The sequence below is a fragment of the Bactrocera tryoni genome, unplaced genomic scaffold (assembly GCF_016617805.1).
Source record: "Bactrocera tryoni isolate S06 unplaced genomic scaffold, CSIRO_BtryS06_freeze2 scaffold_148, whole genome shotgun sequence".
Lineage (NCBI taxonomy): Eukaryota > Metazoa > Arthropoda > Insecta > Diptera > Tephritidae > Bactrocera > Bactrocera tryoni.
The window spans coordinates 30,263-45,393 of record NW_024395865.1 but is presented as its reverse complement, the minus strand read 5'-3'; positions in this window follow the sequence as shown (position 1 = coordinate 45,393).

The window sequence follows — 15,131 nt, the reverse complement described above, 5'->3', positions numbered from 1 at the left end:
ATTTTTATTATGTCTTTATAACAGCATTTAATTTGGTTTATTTGACATAATAAATTCTATGTTTGGTTAAATCTCATTTGCTGTAGCTACGCGCATTATTGTACCAAAATTTATATGAGATAACCTATTTCTTATTTATGTTTGTTTAATTTCATTATTGAAAAAAATTGTTCACAAGTGTAGGTGCTTCCAAACATAGATATAATTTTCGAAGCAAAAAGTTTCAAACAAGGATATTTCTTTACAGAAAGATCTTTATAAAAAGTAATTCTGTCTGAAGTTTGCGCAAACTAATTTTTTAAAATGGTAGAGTACTGCAGATCTATTAGCTCAAGCTGTAACTCCTGTGTTGCATTGCGAACATCAAAGGTAAAAGGAGCTACGAAAATGTCAAAACTTTCTTGAAGTGTGTTTAATACTGTAAATCTTTCACAGAATGAAACTAATAAATTTGAAAGCTCACAACAATATTTTTCAACGTTGAGCTCTTGATTTTCACCTAATGTCCTTAGACGAGGGAAAAAATAAAAATTGCTTGCAGCCAATTGCCCTTTCCAAAGTTCAAGCTTCCTCTTAAAGCTTCCTAAGCGCTTTTCAGCAGCGCAATTCATAACGGCATTAAAAATGTCTTTTCCTGTTGTAGTTCCTTTCATAGGTATTAGGTCCAGCAACTCTTCTGTGATATTGAACTCAATATCTGTGCCCCGAACGAACACAGCCAATTGTGCAATATCGTTTACATCCGTACTCTCGCCTAGAGCCAAAGATTCAGAAGTAAAGGTGGAAATTCGGTTCTTTAATTGCCGTTCACTATCACTTGCCATATCCTGTATTCTTCGTGCAATGGTTCGGCGCGATAAGCAGACTTTTTGATATTTCGGAAGATGTTCTTTAGTTAAAGTTCCAGCTGATTCCAAAAGGCATTCTTTAATGAAATCTCCATCAGAAAATGGATGGTTATGGTTACCTAACACCATTTTAAGTGCAATCGCATAACTAACATAGATTGCACCATTACTATCAACAGAACACTCCTAAAAGTAGAATATTACAGATAATACCATATTTGAAATAACTTAATAACCTACAAACGTCTTCTTTAATGTTGCTTAACGACTTTAAGTTCATTAAAAAATTGGTACGGGATTCACCTGTATACCTATCACATTCTTTGTGTTGCGCTTCATAATGCCTTTGAATATTGTATTTTTTCATCTGAACATGTTTTTTACATAGCAGACATTGTATGCTACCAGAACTTTCCTGATTAATTTTTCTTTTCAAATTTTGGGCACTGCTTTCTTCCTCTGATAACATTTCGGCAGATTTAAATTATAATAATTTCAGTTTCTGAACCACTGTCTTCAAACGCATACACATAAATGAATCTTATGAGAGCGCCAACGTAAATAATTACCCAACAACCCTTCTTCCGGCCGCTTACCATAGAATTTCCAACGACTTGGGTTTTTCCCCATAGAAACGACTCTGCTGATTGCAACGCAGGGTTGCCAGGCTCGATACACTGTAGTAATTATAAAAATTGTTTTCAATATGTTCGAAATTTTTTTAAACTAACTCAAAATCGGAATCAAATGCTATTATTTGTAAATATATAAACTGGTTTTACTAGTTTGATTTCAGTTTTGATATTTTATATTATGAAAAATTGTAATTGAAAAGTTATATGTGTGCAAAACTACATATGCGTATTGAGTAATGGCAACATTGTTCGCATGAAAACGAGAACAAAACGCTGGCCGCTCGTAGCGGAGGGAGGAGCGAAATACGATGTTTCTGCTAATAGCGTTTGTATTCTATTTGTGTGCTTAGCCACTCTCAATCAATAATGCCATACCGCGCAAATATATTTTTTTTTTGATGATTTCTTATATTTTTGAAAATATGTGTTCCCTTTCTATAGCGCGTATTATTATTTTAATACATTTCCAGAGGCAACTTAGATTTTTAAAATTTAACTGAACAATTATAGAAAAACCTCAGTTCTTTGAATATTTTGATAAAACAAGTAAGCTGAAAATATCACAAATCATATATTTATATAAAATCATATATTTATATAAGCAATATCTTTACATTACATGCAAAGGTAAATAAAAACAAATTTTAGCGCGAAACTCTAAACCCTGCAAATTATGTTTACCTCTTTTTGTTCACACAACTGTACAATTCCGATATGCAGTAAACTTCCGCTCTTTAATTTGTATACAATGTCAGTATTGCCGCAACCACTCTGCGATGAACATTAAGTTACTGAGGAATGTAATTGATTTTTTTTTCGCAACTTTTCGCAACTTGTTATGCCCTTTTCTCCGTAAACTGATATTCCCCTCATGTAGCCCACGTGCGCACTTTGCTAACTTTGCGGGCTAAAAATGTGCCCATCCCTGCCACAAACCACCCATATGAGGAGCTCTTGGGGGGATGAATTGCCAATTAATGCCTTGGGGAGCGTACTTTTGTACAATCGCAGAGGAGACTTGTCTAATAAAGTCCACAAACGGTTTTTCTGTGGCTCTTTAAGCCCCGATAAAGATTTTTCCATTGTCGCTCATAAGTTTGGTCGGAAAACCGCGTCGTCCGACGAAGCGAGCAAATGCCGCTAGAAAATCCTCTTTTGTCAGATTAGTACATAGCTCGAGGTGCACAGCTTTTGTCGTAAAACAGAAAAAGACATCCACGTAGCCTTTCATTAGTGTGGGAGACCTTAGGATGGACGCCTTTATCTGAAAAGGCCCTGCAAAATCGACACCTGTAAAAGTGAAAGGCAGAGCGAAGTGCACTTTTTATTTGACGCTTAAGTCGGCGTGCAACATTAGTGTGTGTATATACTTGAGTAGCAATGTTGCAAGTCGAGACTTCTCTGGTATTATTAGAGGATGGTGTTCGTTATATGTCAGGCTTGAGTTAGCAAGACGACCTTTAGTACGCAGCAGACTTTTCGTATCCAGAAATGGATTTAGTACTAAGAGTGAGCTCTTTTTGTCAATCGGCTTCGATTCTCTTAGTAGTGACATCTCGCAGCGGAAGTGCCGCGACGGAGTATAAGTGATAAGAGCGACCTTTGCCTTTTCTAGGTCTAGGTGCGTCAATGTATCGCCTTGGGAGTAAAGCGTGAACTCTCTCTTCACTCTAATTTTGAGTCGCTTGATGAAATTGAACATATAAGCTATTACTCTGAGTGCTCGAGGGTATGATGAAAATCGCTCAATGATGTCAGTATCATCCAAATCATGTGAAAAGAGTCGATTTTTCGACTTTCGGGGGCAATGATGTTGCGCATGAGCGATCGTGGCCAAGAATCAGGGGATTCTATTAACCATCGAGGACCATTCAAGCACCGAAGAGTGGTGGTTGCAAGGTGCAGAGGCTTGCACCCTTTTGTACTTAGATCGGCGGGATTATCAGCACTGGCTATGTGTCGCCAAATCAACTGATCCCACTAAGTCAAGGATTTGAGACGTTCGATTGGAAATATACGTCTTCCATGCATGTGGAGGTTTTTCTAACCAGGCTAATCCAATTTCGGAATCAGACCAGAGAAACAATTTATAGTTGGTCATATTTAGATGCGTTTGCACCATGAATACTAGTTTGCCTAGCAGTAGCGCACCACATAGTTCCAGTCATGGCAGACTTATGGTTTTTAGCGGAGCCACCTTTGCCTTGGCTACCAGTAGGTGACTGGTGGTTGCTGTGTCAGATTGTGTGCGCGCATAGATGGTGGCACAATATGCCTTTTCAGAGGCATCACAGAAGCCATGTAGTTCGACTTTGTGCTCTGGGACATAATTTATCCATCGTGGGATTTGTATCAGTGAGATATCGTTCAGATTACCCGCGAACTGGGACCACTTTTCTAAACGAAGTGGTTTCACTTGTTCATCCCAGTCAGTTCAGTCTAGCCAAAATTCTTGTATTCGAATTTTTGCTTGTATCATAATTGGCGAAAGCCATTCTGCGGGGTCGAAAATTTTTGCCACCGAGGATAAAATTTGCCTCGTTGTTATAGTTGATAGTGCGGATATTGACTCATTAGTGTATGAAAACTGGTCAGATACCGCATTTCATTGTAGCCCCAAAGTTTTGGTTGTGCTTTCCTTTTCGAATTTAAGGAAATTAGTGTCTAATAGATTTTCTTTAGGTATGTCCTTTAAAATATTAGGGTGGTTAGTCGTTATCTTTTTCAACGGAAACTCTGCTGTATTGAGCGCTTGTGTCACTTGTGCTAGTGACTCGTATGCCTGTGGAAGACTGTGGCTTCCAGACAGAATGTCTTCTACATACGTGTGTGTTTTCAACACTTGTGTTGCCAGAGGAAATTCTGACTTTGTGTCTTCTGCCAGTGTACGAATGGCTAAGTATGGGGCACAGTTTGCGCCAAAGGTAATTTTGTTTTTAATTTAAAGTCGCGTAGTGGACTATTGGGAGATTTTCGGAAAATAATTCGCTGAAAATCTTGATCATCTTTATGTATGACTATTTGTCGGTACATTTTTTCAACATCCCTATTGAAAACGTATTTGTATATACGCCTGTTTAGTATGAGGAGCATTAAATCTGGCTGAAGCGTGGGTCCCGTAAATAAAATGTCATTTAGGGAATTCCCCGAACTTGAGGATTTTGATGCATTAAAGACAACTCTTACCTTTGTGGTTTTTTTGTGTGGCTTTACTACTGCATGATGAGGCAGGTAAAATGAATAGTATATGCTTTTTATAATTTTTTCGCCAGGGCTGACTTTCTCCATGTGGTCTAAATGGAGGTATTCTTCTAAAACCCTATTGTATTCTGGTTTTAGCTCGCCTTTTTAAGTATGTTTTTTCCCATACTTAAAAACTGTTGGATGGCAGAGGTGCGAGAATGACCTAAGGCGAGTGTGTGGGAAAACTCTGGCTTTAGTGGTAGTCGTACGACGTACCGGCCATTATCTAATCGAGTAGTTGTGGATTTGTAGAAGTCCTCACAATATCGATCTTATGGGGTTGTGATTGATATGGGGGGAAGTTCTTCTATCTCCCAAAATTTCTTCAGTTGTGCATTGAGGTACTCGCTTGAGATTTCCTCAACTTGAGTTGTCATTGTTGTGACTGGTTTCGCAACTAGTCCGATTATTACCCATCCGAAAATGGTATTTTGCGCCAGAAGTGTTTTTGTAATTTTCTCAACACCTTCGAGAATAATTTGTGGTATGAGATCGCTGCCTAATAGAATGTCTATTTGAGCGGGAGTGTTGCAGTTGGGGTCTGCTAACTTAAGGTGTGAAACCTTTTGCCAATGCTTGCTATTTATATGATAGCTTGGAAGCATGTTTGTTAGTTGCGGTAAGACAATAGCTTCTGCTTGTATGCGCTTATCCGCTTGGGGGGAAATAAGAGTTTTGCACTACTCTTCCGCCCATTCCCGTAATTTCAAAATTAACTAGTTTTGTTTGCAATTGTAGCCTACTTTGTGCCCTCGACGCTATAAATGATCGTTGAGATCCTTGGTCTATTAAGGCCCTAAGTTTAAACAGTTCTCCTCGGTGCTCGATGGAGACCACTGCTGTGGGTAATAATACACTGCGTTGGTTTTCGCTGTGTAGCTTCTGAGTTTTTAAAACCTTTGAGCAGCATAGTGCTTCTTGGCAATTTCTGGAATTTTGTAAGTCGGGATTTGCTGTTGCAACTAATCCCGCAGCTGTTTTAACATTAGCGTTATTTTGAGCGAAGCTGGAAAAATTTGTAATGTAAAGCATTGAGTTATGTCGTTTATGGCAATAAACGCAATTAAATTTGCTTTCGCAATCTTTGAACGCATGCGTATGTGACAAACGGTTGGTACAAAGTTGTTTCGTCCTTACGAAATTCTTTCTTTCGTTGATATTTAGTTTTTTAAATTTCTCGTAAGATTTCAACCTGTGCCCTCCTTTACACAGTTCGCATGACGTATATTTGTTTTGTTCGGATGTGAACGCTTGTGTTTTGAAAAAACTACGATTTAGGTTGTTGTTGTTACTCACTTGGGGTCTAATGAAGCTTCGATTTAGGTCGTGTTGAACGTGTTTAGTTCGGACCAATTTTTTATCTACCTTTTCCGCAATTTCATATTGGGTAGTTAAGAAATCTTTCATTTGTTGCCACGTTGGGCACTTTCTTCGTGATGAGAGAGATTGCTCCCACAACAGTAGTGATTTTTCTGGTAATGCGGAAGTGCATATATTTACCAGAATGGGATCCCAATTGTCTGTGGGAATATTCTGTGTCGATAGAACCGACAAACAATTTGAAACAGTGGATTGAAGTTTTATAAATTCTTCACTTGTTTCTTTTTGAATTTTTGGTAAATTCATTAATATTGTTACTTGTTTGTCGACTAATATTCTTTCGTTCTCGTAACGAGCTTTTAGAGCTTCCCAAGCATAATTGAAATTTTCGTCATTAAGAGCGAACTGTTTGATTATTACGCCTGTTTGACCTTTTGTTTTGTTTCGGAGGTGATAAAATTTTTGCGATTGTGATAATTTTGGATGGTTTATGTACACGGCTGTAAACATGTCCTGGAAGGACAGCCATTGTTCATAACCACCGTGAAAAATTTCAGTGTCATTTTTTCAGATGCATCAGAGAATGAGTGAAAATTGATGATCGCTGATGTCGAAAAGTGGGTCCATTGAGGAATTTTGATGAGATTTAAGGTTTCGTAATCCTTTATGAAGATTTTCCATCGATGGAGAGTTAAGGGTTTTAGACATTCATCCCAATCGGATTTATCAAGCCATATCCGTTGCATTATTATTTTGAGATGAGAAAAAAGAATGCATCTTTTTTTGCATTCCATCTGATTCCTAGTGTTTTTGTGTTATTGGATTCTGGTAAACTGAGTGAGTTGGTATCCAATAGGTGTACATGTGGGATTCCAGATAAAACTTTATGGTCATTTGAGGTTCATTTGCGTAGAGCGAATCCTGTGACCTATAAAGATGAAATGAATTCATCTCGTGCCATTATCGCTTTTGGTACGTCATGTGCTCTTGCAAGTACATCATCAACGTACATTCCGTTTCGAAATATCTCTGATGCTAATGGGTGGGTTCCTTGTACATCGTCCGCTAATTTGAGGAGGGTACGGATAGCTAAATATGGAGCACAATTAATACCATACGTAACAGTTTGTAATTCGAAATCTTCCACTGGGTCGTTAGGGGATTCCCTAAATAAGATTCTTTAAAACAGAGTGTGTTTGCTTTCAACGAGTATTTGGCGATACATTTTTTGAATATCTGTGTTGAATACGATTCGAAACATTCGCCAAGTTACTACTAGGATTACGAGTTCTGCTTGCAGAATTGGTCCAGTATTTAGTACATCATTGAGGCTATTCCTGTTTGAAGTGGGGCATGATGCGTTGATGTAACGCATTATTGAATACCACTCAGAGTTGAGTCGTTATGCGATCCGGTTTGATGACTGTGTGATGTGGCAGATAATACGTTTTCGTATTATCCGCGGGCTCGTATTCTATTTTGGTCATATGACCAAGTTCCAAATACTCGTTGATGGCCTTGTCGTATACCGTTTTTATTTCGGGTTCTCTCGACAATGATTTTTCATTTCTAAGAAATGCCCAATTCTATGTTTTCTGGGGTTTCAAAGAGTATTTTACCACATAGCGCCCATTTGAATTTCTGCGGGTTGTATTTTTATAAATTTTTTTCACAACTATAGGGTAAAGGCTTTATTGGAACTTCTTCAACATCCCAAAATTGTGTGAGCAACTTGTCTGGGGTCACATTATTGAGGGTGAGAAGGGTTTTTCGGGTTTGGGTCCGTATAGAATCCAACCGAATTCTGTTTCTTGGGCTAGGAGGGTTCCGAGTACATTTTTCCGTACACTACTGAGAATTATTTGTGGGTACAGGTCACTTCCGATCAAGACGTAGACAGGTCTGGGTTTATAAAAGTGAACGTCAATTAAACTAAAACCGAAATATGTATTAGAAATGATCGTATTAAGTGAATGAGTGGCTAAATTATGGGTTAAAGTTTTTAAGATAAGCGCCTGTGTTGTTATCTTAAATTCATAACACTTGGTGGGTGTTGCCGGAACGGTGTAATTCAATCCGGTCACTTGTACATTTTTCTTGGACGTGGGTGTGTCCAATTTTTTCTAAAACTTCTTTGACATAAAAGTGGCTTCTCACCCGGAGTCGACTAGTTCGCAAGCTGTGAATATTTTCCCTTTGTATAAAACTTGGACTAATGCAGCACCTAACAAAATATGCTTCCCACTGAAGTTTTGTGGGTCTTGGGTTTTATTTTTAGTGGACTGTATTAGGGTTGTGCAGGCTTGCGAATTTGTATTGCTACTAAGAGTTTGAGAGGCACTACTGGTGTTTGGGTGAAGAGGCAGGTTAGAGGCTCTTGATCCTTGCGGGAGGGGTTGGGAACAGTGGGGGCTATCCCTATGCAGAAGTGTGTTATGTTTCTTTCTGCATATTCTACAATAATTTCAATCTCTGAAACTGTGGGATAATGCAAGGCAATTGAAGCAATAACCATTATTATACTCTCGCAACAATGTTGCTAAGGAGAGTATTATAGTTTTGTTCACATAACGGTTGTTTTTAAGTCCTAAAACTAAAAGAGTCAGATATAGGGTTATATATACCAAAGTGATCAGGGTGATGAGTAGAGTTGAAATCCGGATGTCTGTCTGTCCGTCCGTCCGTCTGTCCGTCCGTCTGTCCGTCCGTGCAAGCTGTAACTTGAGTAAAAATTGAGATATCTTGATGAAACTTGGTACACGTATTCCTTGGCTCCATAAGAAGGTTAAGTTCGAAGATGGGCAAAATCGGCCCACTGCCACGCCCACAAAATGGCGGAAACCGAAAACCTATAAAGTGTCATAACTAAGCCATAAATAAAGATATTAAAGTGAAATTTGGCACAAAGGATCGCATTAGGGAGGGGCATATTTGAACGTATTTTTTTTTGGAAAAGTGGGCGTGGCCCCGCCACCTACTAAGTTTTTTGTACATATCTCGGAAACTACTATAGCTATGTCAACCAAACTCTACAAAGTCGATTTCTTCAGGCATTTCCATATACAGTTCAAAAATGGAAGAAATCGGATAATAACCACGCCCACCTTCCATACAAAGGTTATGTTGAAAATCACTAAAAGTGAGTTAATCGACTAACAAAAAACGTCAGAAACACTAAATTTTACGGAAGAAGTGGCAGAAGGAAGCTGCACCCAGGGTTTTTTTTAAAAATTGAAAATGGGCGTGGCGCCGCCCACTTATGGACCAAGAACCATATCTCAGGAGCTACTAGACCGATTGCAATGAAATTCGGTATATAATGTTTTCTTAACACCCTGATGACATGTACGAAATATGGGTGAAATCGGTTCACAACCACGCCTTCTTCCAATATAAAGCTATTTTGAATTCCATCTGATGCCTTCTCTGTATAATACGAGTATAAACATTAGGAACCAATGATGATAGCGGAATAAAACTTTACAAAAATACGGTATTTGAAAAATATGTAAATAACGTATTATGAAATCTCGATTATCACTTTACCATGCGAGAGTATAAAATGTTCGGTGACACCCGAACTTAGCCCTTCCTTACTTGTTTTATTGTGTCTTTCTGTTCTTCGTCGTTATGTTGACGCTGTTGAGTGTTTTTTTGCATTGTCCTCTAATTCGTATTTAGACCAGTTAGGAGGACAATGCAGGGATATGTTCATTTGGTGTGAACAGTCGGTCTTGTATGGAATCAGCGGCTACTTCCACTGCTTATATAAAAGTGAAAAAATTGCAAAAGCTTTTTAAAATCTCCATCTCCCGTTTCCCACTTTGCCACACCCCGATGGTAACGAATTTTAATTAATTATATTAATTTAATTTTTTAAATATTATTTAACGAAATCAAAACCTGATTTTAATAAAATTGATTTAATTTTGCATGATAGTTTTCTTTGACTGGTCATGAAAGGATCAAAGCTCAAAAGTAATCGGTTTAGCAAGTCCTGATTTTTAGCGACCCGTTAGTTCTTTCGTGTATGATGAAGTCGATATATCTTAATGTCCTTATTGCTTGACTCAGCAGATTCTTCTGAGAACTCTTTTATTGAAACTGGCGCATATTGAATAACATCGGCAGCGTGAATAAAAATTTTGTGGACAGACGCAAGAAGAAATACCAGGAATATTTTGAAGTTATCTCCTTTGCAGGATCTGGCGCAAATGTAGTGCATTTAGGGTTGATTGAACTGATTATTTTTGAAATTGAATTCGAACAGGACGGCAATAGCGGGTGGACGAAGTTCTAGAGTTTTACCAAATTTTTTTTTGTGCTCTTCATCATTTTGGGATTTTATTATTAGTTGTAGAAGGACATTCATATGTCGTGACAAATAAATTATTGTCTTCCAAACTATTATTTTAAAATTTCTGCTTATATTCGCTCTGCCCAGAAAAACTGCCAAAAATCCACATTTTTCTATTAATAATAGGCAATGAGAGAACTCATTGTGTTCATTAATTACATTCGTGACGCATTGTGGTCCAATAATTCTTTTATCCCAACTTCAACCTCAGATTCTGAGACCTTTATTTGCTCAGGATAACTGCTTTTCATTTAAAATGTTATCATAGCAGAGAAAAAAGTTATTATTAAGTTTTCTGTTGACGAAGTTCTAATAAGTAGATACTGATGCCTTATTAAGTTTGCTCGGTGATAAGTGATATTACTTCACACATTTTCTAAACACCGCAATTCAAAAATATATGAGCTCTTGATTTTGAAAGTGGTATAAGTCAAAAATTTTGAAAATCTATTTTATCAGCTATTACTTATCAAATCTTAATAAAATAACATAATCTGAAGAGATTAGCAGCACGCCTTGCAAATTAACTCTTTAAAATGTGTTTTTTTTTAGTTGTTAACTGAAATACAGATATTGTTCGTTTTGATAGTGGTATAAGTCAGTGTGTTCACAAAATAATTTTGTCATGTCTTCAGATAGTGGTTCAGGTATGATGAAGTAAAACTTTTAATGTAAAAACCTACTATTTAAAGTTAATTGTAGACATTTTACGGCGAATAAATATAAGTAATGCTCCCAAGAAATGGAAACGAATAAGAATGATATCGTCTTCTAATGAATTAACTCATAGTTTAAAAGTGAATTCGGAACCCTTACAAATGGATGAAAGCAAAATGAAATCAAGAAAGAGGACACGCAATCAACAGAATGATGCACAAGATATCGTGCAGAGGAATATGAAACAAAAAACTCTAAGCCCGTGAGTGCTAAACTTTTCGAAAATATAGATTGTCTTTGTTCCAAAAAGTGCTTAAATGGAATCGGATATGAAGACAGAAAAGCTAATTTTGATTATTTTTGGAATTTAGCAAGTTTCGAAAAACAGAATATGTTTCTGTATGGTTTGATTAAAAAACAATCAATAAAACAAAAACGCCCCAGAAATCACAAAGGATATATGACAAAATGGAGTCTTAAGTTTCATCTATATGCATGTATAAGTTCGGAAGTTTCTGTTCGCAAAACTTTTTTTTTTGGATACTTTCAAAATATCTAACGGAAGCCGTGCCTTAAATTCTGAAACACCTGAAATGGATGGTAGTGGCAAAATGGCTAGTTTATCTGGAAAAACAGATGAAGAAAAAATTAAAGTAGTACGAGATCATATTCTGAGTTTTCCAGCAAGTGAGAGTCATTACACGCGATCACATCACACTTCAGGTCGAAAGTATCTAAGTGCTGACCTAGATATTCGAAAAATGTATGAGCTATATGTGGAAAAATGTGATGAAAATAATACATCATGTGTAAAGGAGTGGACTTATAGAAAAATATTTGATACTGAGTTCAACCTAAATTTTCATACTCCTCGTAAAGACACGTGCCAAAAGTGTGATTCGATAAAACTAAAAATTGAAGCATCCAGTAATGAAGACGAGAAGTTGCATCTTATGGAAATTCATGATTCACATCTTAAAAGTGCCGAACAGGCTAGAAAAAGTTTAACAGATCACATACAAAAAAACAAAAGATAACCCGAGTGAAAATTACAGATTCACATTTGAGCTATAGAAAGCGCTTCCTTATCCAAAACTTTCTGTTTCGGTAGCTTACTATAAGCGCAACATGTATGTATACAATTTAGGGTTTCATAATTTCAACAATGGAAATGCTAAAATGTATGCATGGGATGAAACAATCGCCTCAAGAGGATCACAGGAAGTTGCGTTTTGCATCTTAAAGCACATTCGGGACATTACCACTCAAAAGCATATAATAGCTTACAGTGATGCCTGTTCAGGACAAAATCGAAACATTAACAGAGCTTTAATATGGTTAAAAATTGTTCAGTCATCTGATAATAATGTTGAACCAATTGATCATAAATTTATGGTTTCCAGCCATCCTTTTTTGCCAGATGATCGAGATTTTGGTTTGATAGAAACTAAAATTAAAAAGTCGAATTATTTATACTCCTGAGCATTATTATAATTTAATAAAATCATGTAAGATGAGAAACTCATTTTCGGTAGTACAAATGGATCAACAAGATTTTATTTCTACAAGACAACTAAAGGAATCAACGAATAATTGAAAGAAAAACATCAATGGAGAAGCTGTGCCTTGGTTAAAAATACAATGGATCAGATTTCTAAAAAATGCCCCATATAAGATGTTTTATAAAACTTCCGGATTCAAAGTATTAGACCTATCACCTAAAAAAGGAAGACCTAGAATATACGGAAATATTGATTTACTTCCATTATACACAAGCATTAGACCAATAACGAAAGAAAAACGTAAAGATATGATGGATCTACTACCCTATATTCCACCAATTTTTCACAAACACTTTATTTCCCTAAATACTAATGAATAATTTACTTAGTCACAATGAAATGAGTTTGAATAAAATGTTAATTACTAATAAAATTGTTTCATTGGTGGTATAAGTCATTTATAAAGTCATGCAGTTAATTTTGAAAGTGGTACAAGTCATTTAGACCTTTCAAAACCACATTTTCTTTTAAAAATGGCTATAAATTTCACAATCATAATAAATACTTGTTTATTGGGACTACTTTACTGTCGAAAAATCATAATTCATAATGCAAGAATATTTTTTAATCCTTTAAAATGCAAAACTCTAAATATCTCGAAACCAAAAAAAAAATGACTTATACCACTTCCAAAATCATGGGCACATATAGGCGTGAAAGTTTACATTGATATTACGTGCCTGAATAAAAGTACGTATCAAACAAACATTTGATGAAAGTGAGAAAAAGAAAAACAAAGCTCAAATAAATATGACGAAAAAACAGAAAACAAAAAACACTATACTTATATACTCGTTTAGACAAATACTTAAATAGATAAAATCGATGTATAAAAAAAAACATACCACTCAAAAGGGCATTTATAAAACAATTGTTTTAAAATATCAAAACAACATATTATCATATAATAACCACTTTGTTGTATAACATATACTTTTCGTCTCAATATTCTTTTCGATTTATAGCAATTAAAGACTATTCTATACTGCAAATTAATTTATTATAAGAGATTTTGACATTTTTTTCATAGAAGTTTTTATTCTACAATAGAACTTTATTCACATATCATAAGGTATATCGTGGAGTGTATGAACAAATTTTTTCGGAATTTTTTGATGACATCTGTCGGAGAGAATTAAGAAAATCGGTTGAGTAGTCCGACCAAAATTTGTCCGTCAGTTTAAAAAAGTGTGTTTTGAGAAAAACGCGTTTAAAGCTTGAGTATGCGCCAGGTGTGCTCTCCGAGCGCTCCGAACGTCGAGCGTTATTATTATTCTCTCGTAATTTTTTTTTGTACTAAGGAACCTGCATACCAAGTTTCATCAAAATATGTAAATTTTTACTCAAGATTTTCTCGTCGCCGGGATCATTTATATATACATAACTCTATATCTAACGCGCTTAGTTTTAGGTGATACTTGCAATTGTTAGGTGAACAAAACTATTATACTCTCTAGCAATATGCTCTAAGAGTATTACATATCTTATAAATAAAAATAAGTTGGGTTTTTGTCTGTTCGCTATAGCTGACTAAACCGTTGCATGAAATGAAAAATGACCTGAACCACTTTGAAGGGAATACAATGAAGAAAAATCAGAAAGTATTAATTTCTAACCGACTTACGATCGTAAATTTCCAAAAAGTAACTTTTCCTTAAAAATTGTTTAAATATTTTTTTGTTTTGTTTTCCAATTGATTTATTTGTAAATTATTGAATCGTTCAATTTCGGTAATGTCAAAACGGTGCTCTCGGAGTGATGTTTTGAGCTTGCTGAACAGCCAAAAGTCACACGGTGCCAAATCAGGCGAATACGGTGGTTGCGGAACAATATTTATTGAATTTTTGGCGAAATGATCACGAATAACTAATGCACTATGAGATGGTGCATTATGGTAGTGCAAAAACCAAGAGATTTCGGCTCACAATTCTGGCCTTTTGAGGCGAATAGCTTTGGCCGCGTCTGTATCGGCAGAGCAATCTTTTCTTTTCTTCCTTTTCGAAGTTTAATTAGCACGCATCTAAACACTAACTAAAAAAAGTTGCGCGCGCTCTCGCCTTTTGCGACCGCTTAGCGACACAGACGTGGTAAGTGCATTTCCAAATTTTTATAATTAAATATATTTATTATAAGAAACCTTTCGTTTTTTATTTAAAATTTGTGGAATCATTTGCGCCGATCGTTTCCCCACGGCCAACCGCATCTACGGAACGAGCGAGCACCGTGCTCCACCACCCGAATTATCATTGGTTCTTCGAGCAGGATAACAGGTAACAAGTTGTTTTTTTTATTTAAAGTGAAAGTGCATAATTTGCCCAAATTAGCAAAACCCAAATTACAGCCAAACATATTTTGGATCTGTGCTCTGCAAGCTATAAGGCAATAGATTGGTTAATTTGTGCATAATTTATGTACAAAACCCATTGTGCTGTGTGAAGTGGAGACCAAAACTTATTTTTGGCACTCCACCCACAAATCAACGCACAAGATTGCAGGTAGTATTGTACTT